At 45.1% G+C, this 10,608-nt stretch overlaps 1 non-coding gene across 1 annotated transcript; it reads left to right on the forward strand.

The window, feature by feature from the left end:
* Positions 1–8,890: 8,890 nt before the first annotated feature.
* On the forward strand, positions 8,891–8,972 carry trnas-gcu (transfer RNA serine (anticodon GCU)). The gene has a single exon. It is a non-coding gene; the product is annotated as a tRNA-Ser (tRNA).
* The last annotated feature ends 1,636 nt before the right edge of the window (positions 8,973–10,608 follow it).

Below are 10,608 nucleotides of genomic sequence, written 5' to 3' on the forward strand. Positions count from 1 at the left end.
CTGTGCTGTATGTTCTATGTTCTATGTTCTATGTTAAGGATTGAGACTCAGGTAAAAGCTGTGGCTCAGTTGGTCACACTCACCTCGAAATCACAAGCTTCTGGGTTCAGATTTCACAGCTGACACTCCAGTACAGCACTGAGGGTGTTGAAGGTGCTGCCTTTCAGGTGTGATGTTAAACCAAGACCTGGTCTGCATGTTTGGGTGAATGTAAAAGATCCCATGCTGCAATTTCAAACAAGTGAAGAGCAATTCTCCCTGGTGTTGTGATCAATATTTGCCCCTGAATCAGATCAGTTGGTCATTATCACATTGCAGTTTGTGAATATCAGCTGCTGCATTTCTGACATTACAACAGTGATAACACTTCAAAAGTATTTCATTGTCTACAAAGTGCTTTGATATGTCCAGTGGTCTTGAAAGGTGCTATATAAATGCAAGTCTTTTCTTTCTTTATCACAACACATTGCTGTGTAAAAAATGGTTCTTCTGCCAATCACCTGATATCCGTGTCCTCTGCTTACTGACCCTTTTACCACTGGAAACAGTTTCTCCTGATTTAAACTATTGAAGAACTTCATGACTTTGAACAAATGTGTCAAATCTTTTCTGAATTTTCTCTGCTGCAAGGAGAACAACCCCAGCTTCTCCAATCTCTCCACATAACTGAAATCCCTCACCCTGCTACCATTGTGGTAAATCTCTTTTTTATTCTTTCATGGGATGTGGGCACTGCTGACACAATGTGATTCCTGTCAATGGAGCGGCCCGCTGACATCATCGGACTGTGCCAAGCTGTGCATAAGCACAGCTACATCTTGCCAGGATTAAGTGGCACATGTGGAGGAGGATGTCATTGCGCAGCGCCAACATCATCGCATATCCGAGCTTGGTCCATCTTCGCACATGTGCGCTAAAGCGTCATCAGGTATCCAGCCCCTCACTCAGCTGGAGGAAGCGGCTGAATAGGAGACTTTCAGGCTGGAGCTCTCCCCCGTCGGCAACTCGCTCCAGGCCTCGACGCTTCCTCCCCTCAGCCGCTCGCTGTACACCTCGATGCTCCCCTGGACAATTGTTCCCCACTCGCGTCATCCAGCTCTATGGCCGCTTGCTCTCTGCCCCCCAACCCCCGCTCCAGCCGCCAGCTCTAGGCCATGCCACTTCCCCCCTCTCGGCCACTCACTACTCACTCCTACGTCACACTTTGCAGCCCACCTTGCTTCTTCGGGCGGCGCGTGGAGACTGGACAAACGTGGGAGCAAGTGGCCGAGAGAAGGGAAGCAGCGCAGCCTAGAGCTAGTGGCTGGAGGGGAGAGGGGGAGGGGAGTGAGCGAACGACTGGAGAATGGGGTGACATGATCGGGAGACAATCGGCCAGGGAAGTAGGGGGGGGAGCAGCGAGGTCTGGAGCGAGCGACTATGGAGGGTGGAAGCGGCCGGTGCAAAGCAGGGGGAGAAAGCGAGTTGTGCCACCTAGTGGTTGCGTTGTCAGCAAACGCAGCCTTTATTGTCCATCCTTAATTGCCCTTGAGAAGGTGGTGGTGAGCTGCCTTTTTGGAGCAGCTGCAGTCCATGTGTTGTACGTAAACCCACAGTGCTGTTAGGAAGGGAGTTCCAAGATTTTGATCCAGTGACAGTGAAGGAATGGTGATATAGTTCCCAGTCAGGACAGTGTGTAACTTGGAGGGGAGCTTGCAGATGGTGGTGTTCCCATTCATCCAATGTCCTTCTAGGTGGTCGAGGTTGGGGGTTTGGAAGGTGCTGTCGAAGGAGGCTTGGTGAGTTGCTGCAGTGCATCTTGTAGATGGTACACACTGCTGCCACTGTTCACTGGTGGTGCAGGAAGTGAATATTTAAAGTAGTGGATGGAGTGCTGATCAAGTGATCTGCTTTGTCCTGGATGGTGTTGAGTTTCTTTGGTGTTGTTGGAGCTCCACTCATCCAGGCAAGTGGGGAGTATTACATCACACTCCTGACTTGTGCCTTGTAGATGGTGGACAGGAGGTGAATTACTTGCAGCAGAATTCCCAGCTTCTGACCTGCTCTTGTAGCTACGGTATTTATATGACTGATCCAATTCAGTTTCTGCTCATTGGTAACCCCCCGGATGTTGATTGTGAAGGATTCAGCAATGGTAATGTCATTGACTGTCAAGGGGAGATGGTTAGATTCACTCTTGTTGGAAATGGTCATTGCCGGGCATTTTTGTGGCGTGCATGTTACTTGCCACTTATCAGTCCAAGCCCAATCTTGCCCAGGTCTCTCTACATGTGGACACGGACTGCTTCAGTATCTGAGGAGTTACTAATGCAACTGAACATTTTGCAATCATCAGTGAACATTTCCACTTCTGACCTTATGATGGAAGGAAGTTTATTGATTCTAGACAGATACATGAATGGGCAGGAAGAAAAGAGATACAGACCCTTAGAAAATAGGCGACATGTTTAGATAGAGGATCTGAATCGGCGCAGGCTTGGAGGGCCGAAGGGCCTGTTCCTGTGCTGTAATTTTCTTGGTTCTTTGTTTGTTCTTTGATGAAGCAACTGAAGACGGTTGGGGCCGAGGACACTACCCTGAGGAACTCCTGAGCGATGTCTGGTACTGAGATGATTGGCCACCAACAACCAGCACCATATTCCTTTGTGCAAGGTATGACTCCAACCAGTGGAGATTTTTCTCCGTGATTGCCATTGACTTCAATTTTGCAAGGGCTCCTTGATGCCCTTGGCAAGAGCAGTCACTGTCACCTCACCTCACCTCCTGAATTCAACTCTTCTGTCCATATTTGGGCCAAGGCCATAATGAGGTCAGGAACTAAGTGGCCCTGGCGGAACCCAAAATGAGCATTGGTGAGTAGGTTATGGCTGTGTAAGTGCTGCTTGATAGCACTGTCAACGACACCTTCCATCACATTACTGATGATCAAGAGGAGGCTGATCGGGCAGGAATTGACCGGGTTGGATTTGTCCTGCCTTTTGTATACAGAACATACCTGGGCAATTTTCCACATTGCTGGGTAGATGCCAGTGTTGTAGCTTGGCGGGCGGTGTGGCTAGTTCTGGAGCACAAGTCTTCAGCACTGCAGCCAGGATGTTGTCAGTATCCAGAGCCTTCAGCCATTTCTTGATATCATGTGGAGTGAAGTGGATTTAGCTGAAGATTGGCACCTGTGATGCTGGGGACCTCAGGAGGAGGCCGAGATTGATCATCTACTTGCACTTCTGGCTGAAGATGGTTGCAAATGATTCAACCTTGTATTTTGCACTGATATACTGGTCTCCCTTATCATTAAGGATGGGGATATTTGTGGAGCCTCGTCCTCCTGTTAATTGTTTAATTATCCACCACCATTCAGGACTGGATGTGACAGGACTGCAGAGCTTTGATCTGATCTGTTGGTTGTGAGATCACTCAGCTCTGTCTATTGCATGCTGCTTCCGCTATATGACATGCAAGTAATCATGTGTTGTCGCTTCACTCATTTTTAGGTCTGCTTGGTGCTGTTCCTGACATGCCCTCCTGCACACTTCATTGAACCACTATTGCTCCCTTGGCTTGATGGTAATGGTAGAGTGAGGGAAATGCCAGGCCATGAAGTAACATATTGTGTTTAAATACAATTCTGCAGCTGCTGATGACCTACAGTGCCTCATGGATGCCCAGTTTTGAGCTGCCAGATCTGTTCATTTCTTCCCTCAGATATAATTGAAAAAAAAATTCTGAAGAAATGCATGAACTAAATAAAAAGGAGAGAGAAATAAATACTGACAAAATGGATGGCAGAATTTGGAAGGTAAAAATATTTCAGTTTTATTATTGATGAGTGAGAGGAATATATCACACTTTGGGGCTTCTGGAAGTGGATTTACTGATAATCTGGGGAATTGATAGGAAACTGCTTCATAGTTGGTGGAACAAATTCCCGCCCTTGGGGTGGAGCCAACAGCTGCATCCGTCCAATAACAGACAGAGTAGAAGTACTGTATCAGGCCTTGTTAGCTCAGTTGGTAGAGCATGGGACTTTTAATCTCAGGGTCTTGGATTTGAGACCCTTGTTGTGTGGTTGTTCTTCCCTTTTTCAGTCTTCATCAGCAGAGAGTTCAAGGAGTGTTTGAAATTAAATTCAACAACATCACCAGATTTCAACTACTCCCACCCCGCCCCCTCCCAGTGTAGTTGACAGGACTCTCAACCTCTGCCTTCCCCCTTCCCCTCCCTCCCAGATCTGCGACAGGGTTCCCCTTGTCCTCACTTTCCACCCCACCTGCCTCCACATCTAAAGGATCATCCTCCACCATTTCCGCCACCTCCAGCGTGATGCCACCACCAAACGCATCCTCCCCTCCCCTGTCAGCATTCCGAAGGGATTGTTCCCTCCGCGACACCCTGGTCCACTCCTCCATTACCCCCAATACCTCGTCCCCTTCCCAAGGCACCTTCCCATGCAATCGCAGGAGATATAATACCTGCCATTTTCCCTCCTCTCTGCTCATTATCTGAAGCCCCAAACACTCCTTTCAGGTGAAGCAGCGATTTACTTGTACTTCTTTCAATTATGTATACTGTATTCACTGTTCACAATGCGGTCTCCTCTAAACTGGGGAGACCAAACGCAGATTAGATGGAACACCTCTGCTCAGGCCGAAAGCATGATCCTGAGCTTCGGGTTGCTTGCCATTTCAACACTCTCCCCTGCTCTCATGTCAACATTTCTGTCTTTGGCCTGTTCCAGTGTTCCAGTGAAAATCAACCCAAGCTCGAGGAGCAGCACCTGACCTTTTGATTCGGCACTCTACAGCCTTGTGAATTGAACATTGTGTTCAATAACATCAGAGCATGACTGGTGTCAGGCAACCACAAGCATTAACACACTCTTTGCCTTTGTCCCAGGACAGCTTTGTTATTTAATCTCTCCTTCCCTCTGCACTATCAAACACCTTCCCCTTTGTTCTCTCCCACATGCCCCTCCCCGTCACTTGTTTAAAACCTAATTATTTTCTAACCTGTGTCAGTTCTCATGAAAGGTCACAGACCATAAACGTTAACTCTGTTTCTCTCACCACAGATGCTGCCAGAGCTATTGAGTATTTCCAAAACTTTTTGTTTTTATTTCAGATTTCCAGCATCTGCAGTATTTTGCTTTTGTTGTGTCAGAAAGTCTTTCCTTGATTCAGGACTCTTACCTCTCTCCAGAATCTCTCTGCTAAAGATTGAACTTTATCTCATTTCACTCACAGCTCAGGGTCAGTGTGGCACAGTGGGACTTCTGGCTGTGTCCCACTTCACAATCCCTCAGTACTGAGAAAACAATGGGGAATATTACTCACATGTTGTGTTCTGTAACTTTTTACAAACACTTTAATGTATATATTGTCTTCCAAAGCAGTGACAGAATGGTGGCTTTAGTGTGTTGTTGAAATAGCTTTGTTGAGTTCGTGCTGTACTAACAGTTAAACAGTTCTTGGTTCAATACCAAGTTTTGGCACTTTCAACCTCTCCTGTGTCTTTTTCTTTGGCTCCAATTGTCAAGCTGCATGATTTACTCTGAAATTAGCACCAGAGAACCAAGGCACCAGCGAGCATGAGGAGCTGAAATTAGCACAGATCAAATCCACTTAATATTTCTGACTGAAGATGGTTGCAAATGCTTCAGCTTCATCTTTTGCACTGACGTGCTCAGCACCACCATCATTGAGGATGTGAATGTTTTTGGAGCCTCCTCATCTTGTTAGTTATTTAATTATCCACCACCATTCACGACTGGATGTGGCAGGACTGTGGAGCTGTGATCTGATCCTGAGGGAGATATCCGTGTGTGGAGTGGCGGGATGTATGGAGAGTGATCCTGAAGAGGGTGTCCGAGCCTGGAGTGGAAGCTTTCCGTGGAGGGACAGGAGTAGGTCATTCAGCCCCAGTGTTTTATAAAGGTTTAGCATAACTTATTTGCTTTTACTCTATGCCTCTATTAATAAAGCCAAGTGTCCTGTTTGCTCTTAGCAACCTTTTCAAACCTTGATCAAAAAAGATTGGTGTACATTGTCTCATTCTTCCTCCCAAACTGTATCACTTCACAAGTCTCTGTGTAAAATTTTATCTGTTGTGTGAAAGCCCATTTTACCAGTGTGTTTAAGTTCCTCTGAAGTGTGTTACTGTCATTGGCATAGGATGAAATTCACGAGCATTCTTTGATGCTATCTCCGTGGAAAGAGCAATCTTACACACTAGCTCAAATTGGGATTTTGTGCGTTCAGTATCTTTCCTCATCCACCAATATAAGCACAAATCTGTCTCATAATGTACGGTCTAAGAATGTGCCAATGTTGCAATGTGGTGATAAATTCTTCAGTGTCACAATGTACTCACCAACTGTTTCACTACTTTTCTGATTTCTGGATCCAAGTCTGTAGCTTTCCGCGATCTCTAGTGGCTTAGGGTTGAGCCTCACTTCAACGAAGAAACGGAAAATTATGATTTAAAGATTACACTGTCAATCATTCACATCTCTGTCTTCTCCTGAACTTCGAGTTCAAATTTGTTTGTGAAGTTGATTCACACGTTAAGACAGCACAGTCTTTGTCTTTGTGAAGGAAGTGATTTGGGAATGGCTGTTTGAAACTGTCCCTTCTTGCACAGAAATTCAGTGCAAATACTTGATCACTCACAATTTCCTTGAGAGAAATTTGTTCACAATCGCATTCGACACAGAAACGGCCTCAGCATTAATCTCACTGAAGCAGAATGTGACCGTGTTGTTTGTTTCAGAATGTTGTTGCCGTTATTTTCGCTTTTAACCAAGACTGGGAGACAGGGCAAGGTTGATCCGAGGTTGGAATATATTATCATTCAGGAGCAAGAAAAATCAAAAGGAACAAAATAAGAAAACCCAGTCTCCGGATTTGAGAATCTGTAGATCCGCTTTGGGAAAGTGAATCAGAGCAGAATGAAGGGTGAACTGTCCAGAAGAGATGAAGACACAGCTCAGTCAACACGTTCCCCTGGTTTATGATGCTGGAACATTCCTCACACAGAAATGATTCAACCCAATGACAAACATTCTTCCAGATGATAATTTATGCTACTGATTTATGGACTGTCTCATGTGGTTACCGAGTGACGACGAGAAGATATTAAACTTTGTTCTATTCAATCTAGCTGTGATAAAGTTTGAATTTTTCTCCCTTTTATAAACAGTATTTGAAGGGTCTCGGTAACAATGTTCAGTGTTGATGAGAGTGGGGTCTGGGTGAGAAGCTGCTGAGTGTGACAGGGTCAGGACTGGATGCAGGAAGTTCTCTGACAGTCTCCCTCTATCTCTCTAATGGGTTTGAGTTGATTTACGACTGGTAGCTTTTATTTTACTTTTCTTATTTAGAGATATAGCCCCTTCGGCCCACCGAGTCTGTGCCAACCAGCAACCACCCATTTATACTAATCCTACATTAATCCCATATTCTCTACCACATCCCCACCATTCTCCTACCACGTACCTACACTAGGGACAATTTACAATGGCCAATTTACCTATCAACCTGCAAGTCTTTTGGAGGTGGGAGGAAACCAGAGCACCCGGCGGAAACCCACACAGACATAGGGAGAACTTGCAAACTCCACACAGGCAGTACCCAGAACTGAATCCTGGTCGCTGGAGCTGTGAGGCTGCGGTGCTGCGGTTCTAACCATTGCGCCACTGTGCTGCTGTTGGTGTTTTGATAAATGAAGGAAGGTCCCTCCACCCATTTTTGTTGGACAGACAGTGTGGTATAAGGATGTAAAGGGTTAATGCTGAAGTTAGTGGGATCAACCCCTCCCACTGTCAGAGTGATGATAGAACAGTCACATGAGATGAAGTTTTGGAGAAGAGAGAGCAGCACCAAGGATGCTAGCTTAGCAGGCTTGATGAGTGTGTATAGAGTATTGTGCAAATTAGAAAAGAGTTCTTAGTTCTTTCAGCAGGAACTGTGTCCAGAAAATATCGAGAAACTCACAATTTTATTATTCAGGAGTCGGAACACAGATATTAATTGCAAGTGACAGTTCTGGGACCAATTAACAAAAAAAGTAGAGAATAATATTGCTCACTGATTGAAATCCCCTAGTGAGGAGACAGTTAAACAGGTGATCTTTTGGGGCATCCTTCGATCCAAGGTTTCAGCAACATTTAATCTCCCTTTTTGGTGAAATTCTCTGTTATTTGCAACTTTTTTTTATCAGCTTTGATGGGCGAGTGAAAAAACTGAAAAGATTGAACAGTTCCATCCTTTCTTTTCTTCCTTCTTCTCTTCTTTCCATCAGTTTCTCTTTTCTGTCCCAGATCAATATAATGATGAGAATGCCAATTTAATCTGCTGTTTCTGGTGTTTTATCCATTCCAATCAAAATTTCAACATTCCAATCAAATCTATTTGTTATTCCACAGTGTCTGTCCATGTGTTTTATTCTGTTGTATTCTCTCACAGTCTGTTTGATGATCAATGTTACATCTCACTCTCTGTTCTGGTGAAGATCAGAAGCAGTGATATCTGTTTACACCACCCGACAAGTCGGCCTGATGCTGTGGCTCGCTGATCATGTGGGGTTAAAGCAATTCTTCCAGTCAGTTAGTTCAGTTTTCATTTCATGAGAAATTCGGTCATCATGACTTCGTCAGTGACCTAATGGTTCAGGTGTCTGAGTGATGTTAATCATGATGTGATGAAATGATTGTATGTTCCAGTCTTTCCGTGGTGGGTTTTCACACTGAGTAGAAACGTGTTGGACATGGTCTGGAAATGTTTCACACTGCTCCATTCCCAACTTCATTTACTGACAGAAGATATATTTCCATCATTCCACAGCTGGCTGCACAGCCAGAAGCTGTGCTGAAGGTGACAGCTATATCTCTGCAACTGTCAAGGTGGCCGAGAGGTTAAGGCGATGGGCTGCTAATCCATTGTGCTTTGCACACGTGGGTTCGAATCCCATCCTTGTCGCTAGTTTATGAGCTGTTTCGTGTATTGTTTATGTTGGGTGAGCTTATGAATCAAGTCAGCCTCGAAACCTGTTCTTGTCAATGTCCAGACAGTGATTCCAGAATTTGTTATACTTTATTAAAATTGAGACAGACAATTGGAATTCTTCACCCAAACTGCACTGGAATGAAGATCAAATAGGGATCACGAAACGGAGCAAGATTTTTCCTCCCCTGCTTCCTTCCATCATTACTTTCTCTGGATTTGCACCAAGTGAAAGACAAATGGGAAAAGCAAATGGCGAGGGAGCAGATGCAGAAAATTATCCTTTGGCAAGAAATTTATTTTCAAATCTTCTTGATAGATTAAGTGAGTGAGCAATGCTTTGGCAGATGGAGTTTAAAATGAGGGGTCATCTACTACCTACGATAGATCAGAGTGTTTTTTTGTAAGAGGTGAGATGTTAGAAACGGTTGAGGAGCAGAGACCCGAATACTGAATTGATAAAAGCTGGTAGAAAATAATGTGAAAAGTGAACAGAATCTGAAGTTTGGAACTCATGTTGTAGTGATATAAAGCTCTGTGCTCCTGAAGTATATGTCCAAGCCCAGATTGTGGGTAATCTGTGGAGAGTGATTTGGTTTTTATTCATTCTTGGGTGTGAGTATCGCTGATAAGGCTAGCATTTATTACCCATTCCTATTGCCGTTGAGAAGGTGGTGGAGAGCTGCCTTCTTGAACTGATGCAGTCCATATGGTGCAGGAACACCCACAGTGCTACTGGGGAGGGAGTTCCAGGATTGTGACCCAACAACAGTGAAGAAATGGCGATATCATTCCAAGTCAAGATGGTGAGTGACTTGGAGGGGAACCTGCAGGTAGTGAGTTCCCATGCATCTGCTGCCCTTGTCCTTCGAGGTGGTAGTGGTCACGAGTTTGGAAGGTGCTGTTGAAGGATACTTGGCGAGTTGCTGCAGTGCATATGGAGATGGTACACACTGCAGCCACTGTTTACTGGTTGTGGAGGGATTGAATGTTTAAGGTGGCGGGTGAGGTGCCGATCAAGTGCGCTGCTTTGTCCTGGATGGTGTTGAGCTTCTTGAGTGTTGTTGAGTGGGATGTATTCCATCACACTCCTGACTTGTGCCTTGTAGATGGTGGACAGGATTTGGGGTGTCAGGAGGTGAGATACCTGCTGCAGAATTCGTAATCTCTGACCTGCGCTTATAGCCACAGCATAGATGTGACTGGTCTTGTTACGTTTCTGGTCAAGATGTTGATGGTGGGGGATTTAACGATGATAATGCTTCTGAATATCAAAAGGTAGATTTTTTTTCTCTCTCATTGGAGATGTTCACTGCTTGGCACTTGTGTGGCCAGAAGGTTGCTTGTCACTTATCAGCTAAAGCCTGAATGTTGCTCAGGTCTTGCTGCTTGCAGGCACAGACTGCTTCAGTATCTGAAGAGTTGTGAATCATCATCTAACATTCCCACTTCTGACTTATGTTGAAGAGAAAGTCGTCAATGAAACAGCTGGGATGTTTGGGTCTACGACACTACCCTGATAAACTCCTGAGGCAATGTCCTGGGCTGAGATGATTGGCCTCCACTAACCACAACATCTTGTTTTGTGCGAGGTATGACTTCAACAAGTGGA

Source organism: Heterodontus francisci, unplaced genomic scaffold, assembly GCF_036365525.1.
Source record: "Heterodontus francisci isolate sHetFra1 unplaced genomic scaffold, sHetFra1.hap1 HAP1_SCAFFOLD_75, whole genome shotgun sequence".
In the NCBI taxonomy this organism is placed as follows: domain Eukaryota; kingdom Metazoa; phylum Chordata; class Chondrichthyes; order Heterodontiformes; family Heterodontidae; genus Heterodontus; species Heterodontus francisci.